The sequence below is a fragment of the Ochotona curzoniae genome, unplaced genomic scaffold (assembly GCF_017591425.1).
Source record: "Ochotona curzoniae isolate NIBS_2020 unplaced genomic scaffold, NIBS_Ocur_1.0 patch197, whole genome shotgun sequence".
In the NCBI taxonomy this organism is placed as follows: Eukaryota; Metazoa; Chordata; class Mammalia; order Lagomorpha; family Ochotonidae; genus Ochotona; species Ochotona curzoniae.
Window position 1 is genome coordinate 254,311 of NW_024466747.1, and position 18,069 is coordinate 272,379.

The following is an 18,069-nucleotide window of genomic DNA, read 5'->3' on the forward strand; positions in this document are numbered from 1 at the left end:
TCCTCTCTATATATCTTACTTTACAATAATAATAATAAAAAAAATCGGGGCCTGAGAGATGGCTCAATTGATTAATCCTCTACTTATAAGTGCCAACATCTCATATGGATGCTGGTTTGTGTCTTGGCTGCTCACTTCCCATGCAGATCCTTGCTTATAGCCTGGAAAAACGGTAGAGGCTGGCCCATGTGCTTGGCCCCCTGTACCTGTATGGGAGACCCACTGGCAATTCCTGGTTCCTGGCTTCAGGTTGGCTCAGCCCTGGCAGCTATGGCTATTTGGGAAATAAGCCAACAAATGGAAAATCTTTGTCTCTCCTTCTCTCTGGAAATCTGTCTTTCCAATAAAAATATATATAAATCTTAAACACACACATACACACAAATCTTTGAATCTACGAGTCCTTCCTCAGGCTGCTTGTGCCCATTATAGGTGTGCTGTAGGTCCTAAGAAGTGAGCAATTGTCAGCTGAGCAGACCAGAGAATGATCTCTGTCGGGCTTACAGAAATGCCCAACGTCTTTGCCAAGCAGCTGACCTTGTTGGCACAGGGCAGCATCCACTCCTGTGTTGGTGGGTTAGTGCCCAACTAGGCTACATGCTCACAAACACACAATGTGGGTGGAGAGAGGCCTTCTCCAACATCAGCATTGCTTGCCTTCATTGTGCCCATCTGGGGACTTGTACCTTCCTGCTCCCTCTCCCTGGAAGGGGGGAAGTAGGGGGAGGCTGAGATGGAGGAGCCCAGGCTCTCTGGTGTTTCCTGTGCCAGGCTGGAAAGTGAAATGCTGAGCTCTGTGTACGAGGCTAGCCAGGTATCAGGTGAGCACAGGACACAAACCTGTGTGCTCTGGTGTACCGCCAGGGCTGGCCTCTGTCCTGCTTCTCTGGGCCCCTAGCAGCTGCCAGGTGTTGTGTTTCCTGCAGGAGCTGAGTTCTACCGTTCCCCACTGCCATTCTCATAGGCAAAGGTTGGGCTTCATTCAACCTTTGTCCATGAGCCTGTCCGACTGCCTGGAGCACAGCACAAGTATGGGAGTAGGAAGCCCTGGTGTGTGAGACAGGCAGGAGGGGACACCAGGAAGGAGAGTGCTTCCAGGCAGGACTGGAGGGAGGAGAGATGGGGAGCTGGGGTGAGCTTGGAGCAAGAGTGTGACCCTCTGGAAGGGCCGCTGCCCCTTACCAGGGTCTGTTGTCATAGGAGACCAGATGATACCAGGGGGATGTGCTTTTCCAAGAGAAGCTTGAAATGTAGATGTGGATTTGACATCCCCCTAGAGCCCGAACAGCCCCCTGATTTATGACCTGTGGCACACCAGGACCATGTGGAATGAGGACATAGAGGCTCCTGAACCCAGTCCTATGTACGGTAGACGTGAGCCTCCAGGGCAGGTTGTCTGGCGCACTAGCCGTGCTCTCTAGGAGAGCTCCTCATAGATCAAGGGCACATGAGGACCAGATAAGAAGCACCTCTCTCCACCCTTGGCAGTCATCTGTGCTGGGGACTGCATTCTTCAGACCTAGGCCCAAAGAATTGCCTGTCCCTACCTGCCCTCCAGCGTGGCCTGGCTGACTCATCCTCAAGCTACCGACATCACTACCTAGCAGTTTTTCAGTGTCCTCACTCCTTCCTGGACCAGGACCCACATTCCTATGATGCTCTGTTTTTTCCTCTGTCCTCATCCTTATAAGCCTGGGGTTTGCAGCTAGAAGGAGGGTCAGGGCCCTACCTGGGCACTGTGTGGTACCCTGTGGATGTTAGGGAATCCTGGCTGAATGGGTGGATTTCAAAGTAGCCAAGACTTGGGGGTGGCTGATGAGTCGGTTCAGAGACAGTGACCAGAAACCAAGGCCACTGCAGGTGCACTGGGGGTGTCCCAGGTCAAAATCTCTGGTTGAGACTCCAAGCACTTGCCAATGGACTGTGTCACTCAGACCCTCCAGGCACAGCCGACAACACAATGCCAGAGACTCTAGTTGTTGATTAACTCCCTAAGAGGGTTTACTGAGAGAGAGGCCAGGCTGCCTCCTAGCAAGGGCTGTTACCTTGGATCCAAGAGAGGGCGGTTCTGCCACCACTTGCTGACCCTTTCCACAGTGCTCCTCCTTTTGGCGGCATGGCAGTGGAAAGAGCACTAGTGGGGAGCCTCGCGTCAAGACCAACAGACACTAGTAACAGATGATGTCGTTGAGCTTCCATCTTATCTGTATAATGAATCACTTGTACGAAATCCTGCTTCCTCATTCCATGTCCTTCTCCAGATGGAATGGTGGGGAAAAAGGTCTTTCATCTTTGCTATTCCATTTTCTGGGCCCATCAGCACTCAGATCTTGTCTTTGTCACAGCTGAAATACTGCAACTGGGGCCAGTAATTTGGCATACTAGGTTAAGCTGCTTCCTGTGGCACCAGCATCCCGTATGGGGACCAGTCCGAGTCTCAGCTGTTCCATGGCCCATCCAGTTTCCTGCTTTGCGTCTGGGAAAGCAGTGGAAGATGGCCTAAGGTCTTGGGCCCCTGCACTCACATAGCAGAAGGAACTCCAGATGCCGGGCTTCAGATTGGCCCAGCTCTGACCATCATAGTCATTTGGGGAGTGAACCAGCACATGGAAGATTCCCCCTTCCAATCCATCCTCTAATTCTGCCTTTCAAATAAATAAATACATCTTTAAAAAGCAAGCAAGATTGTACCACCTTTCCTGGCTTACCTGCAGGAGCCCCTGCTTAGATCAGCATTCTAGTTTACTCTCAAACTCTTGTCTTCATCAAACTCTTTCTTTTCTGATGTCCTTCATTGCTATGCTGACAACAACTTTTCTCAGGACCCGAGTGCCCTCCATGTCCTGGGTACCCACCGAGGCTAGGCTCTGCATGGGTGCTTTCACACAATTTCTGCAGTGTCTTCTGCATACCTCCACTGGACACTGGGACTGCAGGACCACAGACAAAGCAAGGCACAGGAACATGAGAGGGGAAGGGTGGTGATAAGGACCTCTCCACCCCTCACCTCCAAGAGACTGTCTCTGGGATCCACACCTACCCTTCCCGAATTGTCTCCTTTATCCTTTTATATATAATGAGATGCCGAGAAGCTTGTAGAAAAGAATTAAAAGGTAAGTTGGGGCCTGGCACCTTGAGCCTCTGCCTAGGGCACCAGCATCCCATATGAATGCCAGTTTGTGTCCCAGCTGTGCCTCTTCTGATCCAACTCCCTGCTTATGGCCTGGGAAAGTAGTGGAGGATGGCTCAAGTCCTTGGGCCAGTGTACCCATGTGGGAGACCTGGAAGAAGCCCCTGGCTTTGGATTGGCCCAGCCCTAGCTGTTGCGGCCATTTGGGGAATGAACCAACAGATGGAAGATCTCTTTGTCTCTCTTTCTGTCTGTAACTCTCTTTCAAATAAAAATAAAATAAATATTTTTTTTTAAGAAAAGATAAGTTGGGGCCAGCATTAGCTTCGGCAGGTAAAGCCACTGTCTGTGATGCCAGCATCTCATATGGGTTCAGGGTCGAGTCCCAGTTACTCCATTTCCTGTCCATTTGCCTGGGAAAAGCAGAAGACAGCTCAAGTGCTGGGGTCTCTGCCACCCTCCTGGGAGACCTGCAGGAAACTCTCGGCTCCTGACTTCTGTCTGAGTTGTGACTATTGTAGCTCTTTGGGGAGTGAATCAGTAGATGAAAGATCTTGTTCTTTCTCTGTCTTTCAAATAAAGAAATATAGCTATTTAAAAATTGCCAAGTTTGTTTCAGTTCAGGATTTTTTAAATTCATTCTTAGTTTTACTCATAATACACATTTCCATGAACTTTTGGAAAGACCCTTTCTTAGGCACAAATTTCAAGAACGTTTTGCATTAACGTGACCTTATGTTTTCATACCACTTTCCACAAATGTTGCAGAGTTGCCTCCTACACTCTTCCACATTCTCCTGTGGCTTGAAACTCTGCATTTTAAAGCATATTTCCTACCCCAGCTCCCCTTCATGACATACACACATGGTGTATTTGTATTCACACTTTCCCAACAAAGCACAACCCTTTTTCACAGACAGCTCAGGGTTGAGGGAGGTGGCTTGGCCAGCCGCGTCCTCTCTTCAGCTGTTGCAGCTCTGTCCTTCCTTTTGATGCCGGGGCATGCCTGGCAGGTTGGGGTGGCGGGCTGGGCAGGGCAGAGTGCACTGGCTGCTGATGGAAAAGAAGGAGGTGGTGCACAAGGTGATGTGCTCACCGGGGTCCCTCCTCACGACCTTGCCCTATTTGGGGGAGCCCTAGGAGGCGATGAAGGGGCCTCCCTGGCCTCCCAGGCCTGACCATGCAAAGGTCGGCTACATAGCAGCCAACTAGTACTCCAGTGGATGCTGAGGGCAAGGGGTGGGGGATGGGCAGAATCCCTCTGAGGTGTTTTTGCTGTGTGTGTGTGTGTGTGTGTGTGTGTGTGTGTGTGTGTGTGTGTGCAGCTGGCACGGGAAGCGGGGTAGCCTCCTTACTGGGTGTGGGCGTAGAGGGGAGGGGGCAACGGTGCCTTTGAGCAACTCATCTCTAAGTTCCCAGCAGCTGCTGGTGCCCAGAGAAGTACAATTAAGCGCCTGACCCCTCCCCCACGTCCTCCGAGTTTAAATACGCCCCATAACCCCTTTCTTCTCTGGGGCGCAGCCTTCCCATGCCAGCTGCCGGCTCCTCCAGGTGTTTCCTGTACCCTCTTTGTTCACTGGCGGAGGGGGGAGGGGTGCTGCGGGCGGGAGGGGGAGACTGTTTTGGCTTCCTGTTAGCCAATGGCAGCCCGTGTGGGCGAGGCCGGCTCCTGTATCTGGGGAGAACCGACCGCAAGCAGCAGCTGGTTCCTGACACCTGCCTTTCTGAGAGAGAGCCAACAGGGAGGGCAACCCCAGGAGGAAGACGGCAGCCGCGGGGAAGGGCAGGGCTTCTGTCGGGGCAGCCAGGAGGGGGTCGCTTAGGGAAATGTCCAGGAGTCTCTAACACCCCTTTCCCTTTGTGAGGTGTGTGTGGTGGCGGCGGGGGGGTGAGGGGGCGTACAAAAATGGAGGTATGGGGCAGACATGTGGGTTCCTCTGTCCCTCCTGGGCCTATGTCCTCACCTGATTAGACCAGGTGGCACAGGGTCACCTCCACTGTCCAGCTGCCCTGAAGTGGATGGCACTGCCTTGTGAACAAAGGTGGGGGTGGACCCAGCAAAGCCTCCTCTTTGTCGTGTGCCTGGTCCTTGCTAAGTCTCTCTAAGCCCAGCCAGTGTGGCGCCCAGGCAAACCTGGCAAGACTTTGTCCCAGGAAGCTATGGCACTCTTGGTTCCAGGTTTCTCCTTGATAGTTAAAACGAGGCAGATGTCTGCGAGATCCTGTTGTAATGTCTGCCCCATCCCGTTAGGCTGTTGGTTCCAGGGCTCCAGAACCTGTCTGCTCCGAAGGTCTCCGGTATCCTGAGGATTCACAAAGGGTGGGGTACACAGCAGCTCCCCAAACCATCGCAAAGGACTGAATGGGGACCTCGCCACTTTCAACCTTTTCTGTGTTTGAGGACAGAATTGGTGAGCTCTCAGCTCAGTAAGGCCTCAGAACTACTATGTGCCATTCCTGTCACTACCCTGCCACCAATGATGAGAGAATGGGGTGCGGGTTGAGCAAATGACCCATGGTCACTCCACTAGAAAGTGGCAGTTCAGCCCGAATGTAGGACTGACTGGAGGCATGGCTGTCAGGGAGAGGAGGGAAGCAAGCAGAGGGAGGCAAAGCTGAGCCCGGAGCCTCTGGCCCTCTGGCTCATGGATTCCAAGTCACTTCACACCAAGTCGAAGGTTCGCTCTAACAGAGCGGGAGATGAGCAGGCTGGCATCCCAACCTCATGTACTCTTAACCAAGAGTGTGGCCCAGTCTTCCGAAACGTTTAAGAAACCTTGCTTATAATTAAGTCACAGTGCTCTTCCTCAATTGCTGTGCACAGTGGTGGGCACCTGTGTGTTCCAGGGGTTTCTTTTTAGCTTATGCACCCATGTCTCAACTGGACCCTAAAGTCATAGTGATCCCTGCTGCTGTTGCTTGGTACACATCCACCCAGGGCGTGGGGACGAAGCCGCAGCAGGAGGGAGGGAGGAGCCCAAGGGGGCCTAGTCTGGACATGTCAGTGTGCCCGTTGCCTTCTGTGCCCTTCGCCTCCTTCCCATTGGCCCAAGCCCAGCACAACACAGACAGGCCAGCCAGAGCGATTGCTTCACTCTCATCAGGAATTTCAGCTGCGGGCTGCCCAGCCTCAGTGCAAAACACAGGAACCCCTTGTGTTCTCTATGACCCACTTCCTTTCTCACTGTGGCCTGCGCAGGGTGGAGGCGTGGGGCTCAGCGGCTTCTCTTGTTTTCACAGACGGAAAACAATCTCGCTGTCGTAGTGGCTGCTTGACCAACAGCCTTCTCCGGCACTTCCCAGGACAGCGAATAACAGAGCATGGACCTTGTCCCGTGATGACACTCAGAGTGTCCCAAGGAAGCAAAAGCACTCACCAAAGGTGCCAGTGCTGCTCGGGTGTGAGGGGCTGACGTGACTTAAGGCTGGCCTTGCACTCCAAGGAGCTGTGTCTGGGATTCAGCACCGAGCTAAGGGCAAACAGCAGCCTGAATGTTTCACAGTTTTGAGTTTCTAGCATTTTGGTACAACAGGCGGCCAGGCAGTGGGTATCCCTGACCAAGCGCCATTGGAAGTCCATAGTTGGGTCCTTGAACAAAGCAGCTGGTGAGGAAAGGCAGAGCAGGAAAGGGGATTAGGTCCTTAGGGCGTTGCCAGTCCAGAGGAGGTGACCAGATGATTATCGTTGAAAGCACTGACTACATGGCAATAAATGCAAATGAACAGAATTACCCAGAACAATGCCCTGTGCATCAGGGAGTGTTTGGACGGCTGTTGGACTAGTGGCAATGATCAGAGATGGGTGAGGCTGGCTTGAGCAAGGACTGCGAAAGAGCTGTCTGAGAAACGCCTCTGCAGCTATCACATGTTTCACTCCCTTATGCCAGACAGAAGAAGCTCAAACCAGCTCTGAGCACCTGCACCTTGGCCAAGGCAATCACCAGGAGGTCAGGTGGGCGGGAGGAAGGGCAGAGCCTGGCGCCAATGAGGAGTGCTCAGGGCACTGTTTCCTGGACAGTCACCTTGTCCCCCACACCCAGCATTACCAGCTTAGTCCTTCTGCAGAAAGTGCCAGAGGGAGTGTGCCCAGAAGGACAAAGACCTGTGGCCTCAGAATTGTGACTCTGCTAGACCGTTAAGGGAATGGTTTCCTTTTGTTCTTAATGTATTGAAGTCTCTTGGCACCTAACCAGAGCGTCCCCTGAGCTTCCTAACTCAGGATGGACTGATGTTGAGATGAGAGCTGGCGAGGAGGACAGTCAGCTGAGATTCAGGAGACTGGCAAGTCGCAGAGACGCCATCTTTAGTTCAAACTCTGCCCCACTGTGTTAAAAAAAAATAAAAAGAAAGAAAGAAAGAAAAAAAAAAGATCTTGACAGTGCCCTGGTCTCAGTTCCCCCTCGGCATCCCAGCTGGGAAAGTGGCAGTCAGGTGTGGGGCTGGCCTTGCCTGCTGCCAGGCTCACAGCACCTGCCCCAAGTACAGCTCAAATCCACTTCTCTACCTTGCTGGGAGGTGGGGGTGATGGGTGTGTTCACCCCCAGGGCACAGAGAGGAAGCCTTTGAGAGGCCCAGAGACCCAGGGCAAGCGGATGGAGAGCTGCAGCTGGGGCCTCTGTCCTTCTTTGGTGTCAGCCAGCTTCTGAATGTGTGGCAGGAACCCTTTCTGGAGCACTCAATCTCACTGCCCCACCGCAGCCCCCTGGACTTGGGGTTTCCGTTGAACCGGGTGAGGGTGTTTGGCTTTTTGCCTACCAAAAGCCTCCAGAGCGAAGTGATGGTAGCTTGGCTTTACTTGTTTTCCTTCCCAGGGACCCGTGGCCCTGCAAGCACTGCCCAGCAGCCCCAGCTGAGAGTGAGGCACGGCTTCCCTGGGGGAGGACAGATGGGCAGGTTGGCCTCAGCTCCCACACTTTTTAACAGACTTTTTTTGTCTTCCAACCAAATACCCAGCATCAGCTCGCCTCTCACCTCCTGCTCCCTACCAGCCTGCCCCTCCCCCATGCCATCTTCAGCCTGCTCTGTCGAGGGGCTGTTGGGCTCTGAAGGGACTGGGGCCCTTCTCCTTTATGACTGGGAACAGGATGAAAGGAGGTTGGCAACTGGTGTGGGCAACTGTTGCCATCTGTCTGGTGGGACGTCACCAGGGAGGGTCCTACGCATTCACTCCTTCACGCACCGCTGGGCTCAAGCCTTTTGTCTGGTGGACAGGGAGGGGGCAGAGGCAGCTTCTTTGTGTCTGGACCAAACTTGCAGTGGCTTACTGGGGTAATCTGCATGCGAGGCTGTCTACGCCCCAAACCACTTCTTGTGGTTGACAGACTCTGCTCTCGGTCACCACCCACCCCTCCTGACCCTTCTTGGCTGGGCAGCTTCCCAGTGAGAAAGCAAGTAGCCCAAATCACTGCCCTGGGATCAGGGACTGGCCAGGGTCGTCGGGGTTCTCTTTGTCACCTTAGCCATTTCTTAGCGTGAGGTAGGTCTAGCGTCTTCCCCTCAACCCAGCCTGTCGGCTTCCTCCCCACCCCCACCAGCCTCATACAGCTCCCTTTTCTGTTTGTTTTCTTCTCCAGACTCAGCCTGGCAGGCCCAGGGGCAGGGCAGGAGGAAAAAAAAAAAAAAACCCATTAGCCGCCGCCTGCCCGGCAGCTGAACAGAGAAAGGAAGGCCTTGAATAGACAGTGGGGCTGGCAGCCCTCCAGCCCAGCTCCTGGCCTTTGAATAGCACCCAGGGCCAGGGCTGGGGATTCGTGTGGAGGCGACTCAGGGGCATTTAATTATTTAAACATCTCAATAAAAGGAGTCCCTGGGGGGAGGGGAAGGACAGGCAGATGGTGTGCCTGGGAGACGGGTGTGGGGTGCCCCGTGGGCTGCATGGGTGTGAGGCCAGGGTGGGCTAGAGGACCGGGATAGGATGAGAAAAGTAGCCATGGCAGCCACTCACAGCAGTCTGATACGGGAGAGGAGGCTGTTGGCCTCCTGAGTGCCCTGACCGCCAGGGCCAGCTTCGGACTGGGGGGATCTGCCCTGAGCCAGACCCATTTTGGAAGTAGCCAGCCATGCTGTGAGGCACAGCCAGAGGAGGTGCACCTTGGGGACTTGACAGAATGGGATACATCATTCTGGCTCTATTCAACTTTTTTTTAATTTTTTTTTTTTTAATTTTTATTGGAAAGGCAGATTTACAAAGAGAAGGAAAGACAGAAAGATCTTCTGTCTGCTGGTTCACTCCCCAAAGGCCCATAACAACCACATCTGAGCTGATCTGAAGCCAGGAGCCGGGAGTTTCCTCTGGGTTTCCCGTGCAGGGTCCCAAGGCTTTGGGTTGTCCTCAACTGCATTCCCAGGCCACCTGCAGGGAACTGCATGGGAAGTAGAGCAGCGAGGACATGATAAGATCCCAGTGCTTGCAAGGTGAGGATTTAACTATTGAACCACCCACCAGGGTCTTTATTATGAGCCCATTTCTTCTGGTCTTGTTGTATGGGGGGTAGTTGGCAAGGGGTCCCAGGGCCTGTCTGGCTTAAGAAAGCAATGGGCACAAAGCAGGAAGGCCCGAGGCCCATGGGGTACCCAAGGAGGAGCAGCCCTGTCACAAGGCAGTGCTGAGGACCCGGCCACTGGACACCTGGTTTCTGCCACGAGGTGGGTTTGCCACTCCGAGCCCGTGCCCAGTCAATAAGGGAGCCGCAAAAACATAGTGGGTTTGACTGCTTCTGGAAGAACCTGGTACTGTGGACCCCTTCCCCCGCCTTCAGTCCCATTCCACCTCCACCAGGCTGAGCCGCTCTGGTCTGAGACGCTCTGCTCCCCAGCGTTTTGTGGTCTTGCCCTCTTCCTGTGAGCCCACCCACGACCGCCCGCAGGGTCACACGGTCTCTCCTCGGCTTGACACAGCACTGTCCGGACTTTCTGCACTGTCCAGAGCCGGCAGCGCCTCCTGAGGGGACCGAGAGGCGCGGCTCAACCCAGGACAGCGGTGGCCATGGCGCGAGGAGGGGTGGGGTCGGGGCGGACGCGAGGGCAAGCAGGTGTCTGCCTGCCTCCCTCCCGGATATCGCCCAGGGAGGCGCCCGTGGCCACCCACACGGCCGCCCACGGCCTGCGTTCCCGCCGAGCAGCTGGCCGGGACCGCGCGGCGCCACCTCACGAGCGGGCAGGTCGGCTCAGCCGGCCCGACAACGGCATCCCGCAGCCCGCACCCCGGCAACAAGCTGCTGATTGGCTGTCCCCGGGACCTAGCGGGCCAATCGGAGTTCTTCCTGACGCGGCCGAGTTTGACGCAAGAGAAAGGGGAGAAGGGTGTGAGCGGAGCAGGGGGCCGTGTGCGGGGCGACCGGGGTGACTCGCGGGGCGCGGGGCCTGTCAGGAAGACGGGGAGGCCGCCTGCTGCCCTGGGTCTCAGGTGTCCGAGACCCAGACCCTCCAGCCGACCCCACCCAGCCATGTCGAGCAACCTGGAGCTGGGGACACACCTCTGAGGGCCGGGAGCTTCGTGACAGAAAAGTCCCTTGAAGTGACTGACCCCACCTGAGAGACCGTGGCACAATGGCATGGAGGTGACAGCCCGCGGGGGTTGGACCCCAGTCCCTGTCACTTCCTGGCCTTGCTACCTTTGGCTGTGGCTTCACCTCCACGAGCCTCAGTCTCTGTGAGAAACGCCAGGGACTGCCTTTTGGCGGGTTTGTGACAAAATGCCTGACACACCATTGCCAACTGAGTGATGTCATTTTGAAGTATCAATAGCAAAGGAATCAGTGTATTTTTCTCCCACTGAATGACGCCGGGGTGTCTGCGAGAGCACTAGATTCTAGGGATTTAAGATTCCTACTAGAAAAGTAATATGAAACTCAGATAAAACCGACCCCCACCTCGAGATGGCCCTGCTCTCCGTGTGCCAGGTGCCCTTCGTGTGACAGGTGCCCTCCGTGTGCCAGGTGCCCGTGGGAGAGGCCCCTTGGAAAGGCAGGACTCCTTCACACAGTCCCTGCCTCAGGTCCCTGTTTCTAAAAACTCAGGAACAACAGCGCCAGAGGGCTTAATATGGTTCCCATGGCAAAAGGGTTTAACCTCTTCCTTTTACCACGGGCTCCTGGAGTGTCCTACTTTCTCACATATTCATATATTTTTAAAAGCATATATTTATTTGGAAGGCAGAGTGATAGGATGGGAGGGCAGTGGTGCAGGAAGGGGAGAAAGGAGGTGGAGAGAGAGGAAGAAAGAGAGAGGATGAGTCCATCCCCCGACCCAAATGGCCACAACAGCTAAGCGTGGGCAGGTTGAAGCCGGAGCCAGGAGCTCCACCTGGCTATCCCCTGCGGGTGGCAGGAACCCAGACGCTTGAGTTTGCCTCTGCTGCCTTCCCGGGTGCATTTAGCATGGAGCTGGATGGGAAGCAGAGCAGCTGGGACTTGAACCACTGTTCTGATATGAGAAGCTGGCACCCCAAGCTACAGTTTAATGTACAATGCAGCCTCCTTCCTGAATAGTTTCAGTACAGAAAAAAAAAATAATAATAAGGCCATAGAACTGAAAAGTCTTTGTTTCTTTTGAAAAAAGCAAAGGTGCATTGTGTGGGCTAATGGGCTATCAAATCCATGTCACACAGTTCTTCTCATTGGGCACCATAGGACATGACCCCGTAGATGTTATTAAAAATGTATGAATTCCGCTCTGTGCCCACTGCTGGGAGTATGCGGAGGCATCGTAGTACAGGATCCGCACCTTGAAAGAATGAGCAGTCTACCTGGTTTACTCAGCTGACACCTGAAATGTTGACGTGGGATCCTGGCTGTGGTTTATAAGGAGTGACAGCTGCCCAAACTGTCTCGTTCCAGCCTTCAGTGACGGAAGTGTGATGCTGTGAGGGCCGGCAGGTGCACGTGCCTCACCCTGACCAGCACACCCACTAGCTGCTGCCTGGCCCTCGCCAGCACTGGCACAGTATGGGAGGGTCTTAGAGAACTGCTCCCAAGCCATGCCTGCTGCCTCGTGTCCTGAACCTGGGGAGGTGCCATCTTCCATCCCCTACCACAAGAGGAACAAGAGTGCTAGTTTAGCCCTTCTAACCTCTAGCCCTGCCCCCAAAGTCAGGTGAACTGGGAAAGCCACAAGGTGTTTCCCTGTCTCCTATGCACAGTGGGGACTTGCAGCCCCCTCGACGGCCAACCAAGCTGCAGCTTCCCTTCTCAGACGGACTAAATCCATGTGTAGTTTTTAATCTCTGAAGACAAAAGGTGAGACAAGCCAATTAGAATCAATACCATGTCCTGCCCATCAGTGCAATCGTGGCACCCAAGTCTGAGTACTCTTGGGGCAATGGAGAGTGGGGGTGCTCAGGTACCATTGACGTGAGTGGACTTCGCACAACCATTTGTGGGGTCAAGGCAAGGCACTGCTCACCACTCTCACCCCTACCCTGGGGACGCATGTGCCAGGATTCTGGAGGTGACCGTCTCGGGGGGCACTTGGTCACTCGAGACACTCTGGGTAACTCCCACTGGGGTAGAGGTGAGAGCCATGGTTGAGAAGCCCCGGTGTAGACCCTGGACAGAGCCTCAGACGATGCACACGGCCCTCTTCATTTCTGACAGTAAGATGCTGAAAATAGGGCCCGGCGCGGTGGCGCAAGTGGTTAAAGGTCCTCGCCTTGCACGCCCGGGATCCCATATGGGCGCTGGTTCTAATCCCGGCAGCCCCACTTCCCTTCCAGCTCCCTGCCTGTGGCCTGGGAAAGCAGTCGAGGACGGCCCAAAGCTTTGGGACCCTGCACCCGAGACCCGGAAGAGGCTCCTGGCTTCGGATCGGCATAGTATCGGCCCGTTGCGCTCACTTGGGGAGTGAATCATCGGACGGAAGATCTTCCTCTCTGTCTCTCCTCTCTGTATATCTGCCTTTCCAATGAGATGCTGAAAATAGCTTGGACTAGGAAAATAAATGCACGGTGGTCAGAATGAACGAATCAACATTACCGGCATTCACATGGGTACATTGTGAACTCACAGACTCATAAGTGGAGTGAAGACAGCAGAGCTCCACACAGCAGGTGCTGTGGGACAAAGGTGGCCCATGCCAACTGTACCTAGTTTATAGCTATGTAAACATGGTAGCACAGGTAGACTCCTTGATGTCCTGGGAACCCAGCTGTAACTGGAGACATCCTGAGTTGAAAGTGCATTCTGTCCACTTGACCTACTCACAGCCTGGCGCAGCCACACGGTGCCCCGCGGAAGGTCGGCTGCTTCCTCTGGGATTGCAGAGCTGACCCAGCTGCTGCCTGCATCAGCAGAGGCTGCATCTTAGCTAGTGCACCGGGGGACATCCGAGGTGCAAAGATGAAGCCCAGTCCCTGCTGAACACCTGTCGCTTTCACAAGTGCCGAAGCCGGGTGTTGTAAGTTGAACCGTCGCTCAGCTGGAGACCATGTGTATAAAAACACACAACTAGGGCTGGCACTGGGGCATAATAGATTAAGCTGCCACCCACGATGAGCACCGGTTCTAGTTCTGGCTGATCCTTCAGTCTAGCTCCCTGCTGTGTGCTTGATTTCGGTGCTTGGGTCCCTGCACCCATGCGGGAGACCTGCAAGAAGCTTCTGACTCACAGCTTTGGACCTGCCCAACCCCAGTGGTTGAGGTCACTTGGGGAGTGAATCGGTGGATGGAAGATCTCTCCTTCTATCTCTGTGTAACTGTACCTTTCAAATACAATCTTTAAAATTTTTTAAACACAAACCTCAGAAGACAATTTACGTCTGGAGAGAAATGGGGTGATGAAAATGGCAGCCGCGGAGAAGCGCTTTCACCTTGTGCTAGGGAAGCTCCCGTTAGACGGTGTAGTGGTGCCGAGACCAGCCCCCGCTCCCGACCCAAGACCTTGCAGTGTGAACTTACTGGGAAACAACTTTGCTAAGAAAAGGGAGGGCATAGGAGACCAGTACCGTGGCACAGCCGGTTAAACTTCCACTTGCAGTGTTGGCTTCCCATAGAGACACCAGTTTGAGATCTGGGTGTTCCACTTCCAATCCAGTTCCCTCCAGGATGTACCTGAGAGAACTAGTGGGAAATGGTTCAAGTACTTGGGCCTCTTCGATGCTTGTGGGAGACTGAGATGAAATTCTGGCTTTGGCATGGCCCAGCCCTGGCTTGTTATGGGTGGAACCAGTGAATGGGACATTTTTGTCCATCGGTCTCTCAAATATAAAGAAAATAAATACAATTTTATTATTTTAAATATTTATTTATCTGAAAGGAAGAGTCTCAGAGAGAGAGAGACAGTGCACTTCAGTTGCTGGTTCATATACCAAAACCCTGCAACAGCCAGAGCTGGGCCAGACTGAAGCCAGGAGCCAGGGCCTCTGTAGAGGTCTGCCATTTTGTGGGGGGTGGGACCCCCTAGTCCCTGGGCCATTGTCTGCTGTATTATCAGGAGACCAGATAGGAAGCAGAGTGGCTGAGACTTGAAGCAGCACTCACTATGGGGTGTGGCTCCACGCTGGTGACTTAACCCCAACACGACGCCCACCCTGCTTGTGGGTGCTCCTGGGACACTGGTAGGAGTGGATTTGGCAGCCTTGCACCCAAGCTCAGAGCAGCGACCGCTTTCATCATCGGAGTGTTTCCGCACAGAGGCAAAGGAGGCATTCACATTCTCTGATTCGTAACAGGATGACCTGAACTCAGATCCAGTCGGGTCTCTGATACGCAGCTCCAGAGAGCTGTGGCAGTGGCTAGTGTGGGAACAGCTGTACGTTCCCACCACCTCTCCCAGCCCTAGACTTCGTGCATGGAAAATCTGTCAGCTCTTTATTTGTGTGGGGGACATTCCCAGGCCTCCCGGCTGCCCGGCATAGAGCTCTCCAGATACCCTGGGAGCTGCTCATCTATTCTGTCACACTGCAGCTCCTCAGCTTGCTATGTCAGCCAATGTCAGTCTCTGCTGCTAGCGGCCTTGGAACTGGGCCTGGCACAACACCTGCTACTGTCCAGTGGTCTGACCCCACATGGTCATCACTGCTGGCTTATCATCCCAGGACACACATGTTTGAAAACATAGTCTAGTTCATGTCCCAGGAAAGCACAGGTGTTTACTGAAATGTGTGGCACTTAGAGTTAAGAAACTGATCTGGCGGCGTGGCCTAGTGGCTAAAGTCCTTGCCTTGAATGTGCCAGGATCCCATATGGGCGCCGGTTCTAGTCCCGGCAGCTCCACTTCCCATCCAGCTCCCTGCTTGTGGCCTGGAAAAGCAGTGGAGGACAGCCCAGAGCTTTGGGACCCTGCACCAGCGTGTGGGAGACCTGGAAGAAGTTCCTGGATCCTGACTTTGGATAGGCTCAGCTCCAGCCATTGCACTCACTTGGGGAGTGAATCATTGGATGGAAGATCTTCCTCTCTGTCTCTCCTCCTCTCTGTATGTCTGACTTTCCAATAAATAAATAAATCTTAAGAAAGAAAGAAAGAGAGAGAGAGAGAGAGAGAGACAAACAAACAAACAAACTCTGATCTGGAGGCCAGTGGGAGACACCTGTCATACTTGGAAGATGCCTGTGGCCTGAGAGCCTGGGCCAGGAAGCAGCACGCCACATACCTGCAAGACGCCAAGGCCTTCAGGGCCGTCCTGGGCCCCTGTGGAACCTTCCTTCCTGCTGGGCTTGGAGCTGCTTCGCCCTGGCACTTTGGCTATGCTGTGTTTCTGGGATGGCGGGGTTCTGGCACCTCTGTCAAAATAGCTACCCCCAACACTTTATTGTGCAGACTTGGTCAGCCCTGGTATGACCCAGCATTACCTCCAGAATGACCAAACTGTCTCCATAGTGCCACTGCCAAGCCCCGGGGCCCCTGTGCCACCTGTGCAGCAGATGTGGGGTCACTAAGAGAGCAGACTCCAAACTTGGGTCACACCTGATCCCCCTGCTCCCCCATGCTGGTACACGCCAGGTGAGTCACCAAGGCAGAGAGTAGGTGTGGGTCACACCTGACGCCCATGCTCCCATGCTGGCATACACCAGGTGGGTCTTTAAGGCAGAGAGCAGATCCCGAGCCTGGGTCACACCTGATCCTCCTGCTCCCACTTGCTGGCACACACCAGGTGGGTAGAGCAGACCCTGGGCCTGGGTCACACCTGAGCCCTGCTCCCCCATGCTGGTGCACACCAGGTGGGTCACCAAGGACCTCTTTCTTCTTATTGCTTCCTAATTTGGTCAAGTTTCATTCCACTCTTTCTGCCTTTAGTGCCCTGATGTGGGCCCAGCTTGTTTGTGCCTGGTGTCTGCACCTGCTTTTGCAGCCAGCAGGGCCAGGCGGGGTCTGCTGAGTCCTCTTGCTCATTCCAGGCTTTCTGCTCCAGTCTTGCTCCTTCTGCTCCCTGGTCGTACATCTGGGCAGCAAGGGCTTCGGTCACCTGTGTCAGGCCTTCTCACGACACACGTGGGCCATGCACTAGTTTCCAGGAAGGAACTCTGCTCTGGAAAGCCCCGGCAGCCACAGGGTTGAGCAACATGTTTGCTCCACCTGATGTCCCGGGTCATCTAAGTGGTGCAGCACAGAGGGGGAGGCCAGGTCCAGTGGCTCCTGGGGTGGTAGTGTTGGGAGGGTCAGGTCCAGTTGCATCCATAGGTGGTATGTGGAGGCAGGGAGGGCTCAGACTCAGCAGCTCCCATGTCTGAGATGGGCACAGGACTTCCATAGAGAGTTTGTGTAGATTCATCCAGTCCTGAGTCAATTCACCCACTCCCAACTGCTGGCTGGAATAACTAAAAACTTTTGTATTCTGTTTTGTGGTAGCTGGGGTCCATGTTCCTGCCTCCTTTTGGGGATCCACAGGCTTTCCCCCAGAATGTTACAGAAATCCTGGCACACACATAAGTCCTGACACACACATGGGAAGAACCCTGGATGATGCCAGGCCCCCTGGCCCTCTCTGATTTTGGGACCAGTGTGGAGGTTGGGCAGGACGAATGCTGCCCTCTCGTGGCTGGAAGGTAGAACTGCGAGATCATGTCTAGGCCAGGTGCTGGGACATGGGATTTGGGTACAAGGGTCTTGGTACTGGGATATTAAAGAGGACACGGCTGTAACCAGTCTGAACTCTGCCTATGGCCACAGCCTTGTCCTCTGAAGCTCTCTGTCCACTCTGTCTCTACCCGGGCTGCCCTGCCCATATCGCCCTCTCCAACACTGTGTTCCTGCCCACATCCTGGACTCCTGTACCAGCTCTTTCCTGGCTCACTTGGCTTGCAACATCATGGTACTTGGGGTGGCCGTGATGTTGTTAGGTCTCCACACTGGACCATAAACGCCAGAGGCAGGGCCTGCCAGCTCTGTTCTTGGCAATATCCCCTTGTGCTGCCTGGGGATTCGGCACATCTGGTGATGAGGAAAGCGTTCTATTGATTTTAGGATTTGTATATTTATTTGAAGGGCAGAGCAGCAGCAGCAGCAGGAGGAGAGAGCGCGAGAGAGAATGCTCTATCCACTGATTCACTCCCCAAATGGCTGCAACAACTGGAGCTGAGCCAGGTTAAAGGCAGGAGTCGGGAGCTTCGTCCAAGTCTCCCACATGGGTGGCAGGCTCCCCACCCACCCCCCAGTTTCTCAGGTGCATTAGCAGGGAGTAGGATCAGAAATAGAGGATCTGGGCATCCCTCTTAATTGGAAAAGGATGTGAGCAATTATAGGATGCCCTGCAAACAGATCTCTGTTATGGCAGCTCATCCACCCTCAAGTTCCCCGCACAGGCCAAGGAAGCCAGGATAGCACAGTGGATCCAGAGTCAAGGTGACGGGCTGTGCAGTCAGATGGTGGCAGTTAGCCCCTGTCCTCCCTTCTGAGCGACCTCTGCATCTCCATGCCTCAGTGTCCTCATTTGTGAAATGGTGAAAGTAGGGGCTACACTGTGGTACAGGAGAGATTCATTCTGTATGACTACTGGTTCAAGTTCT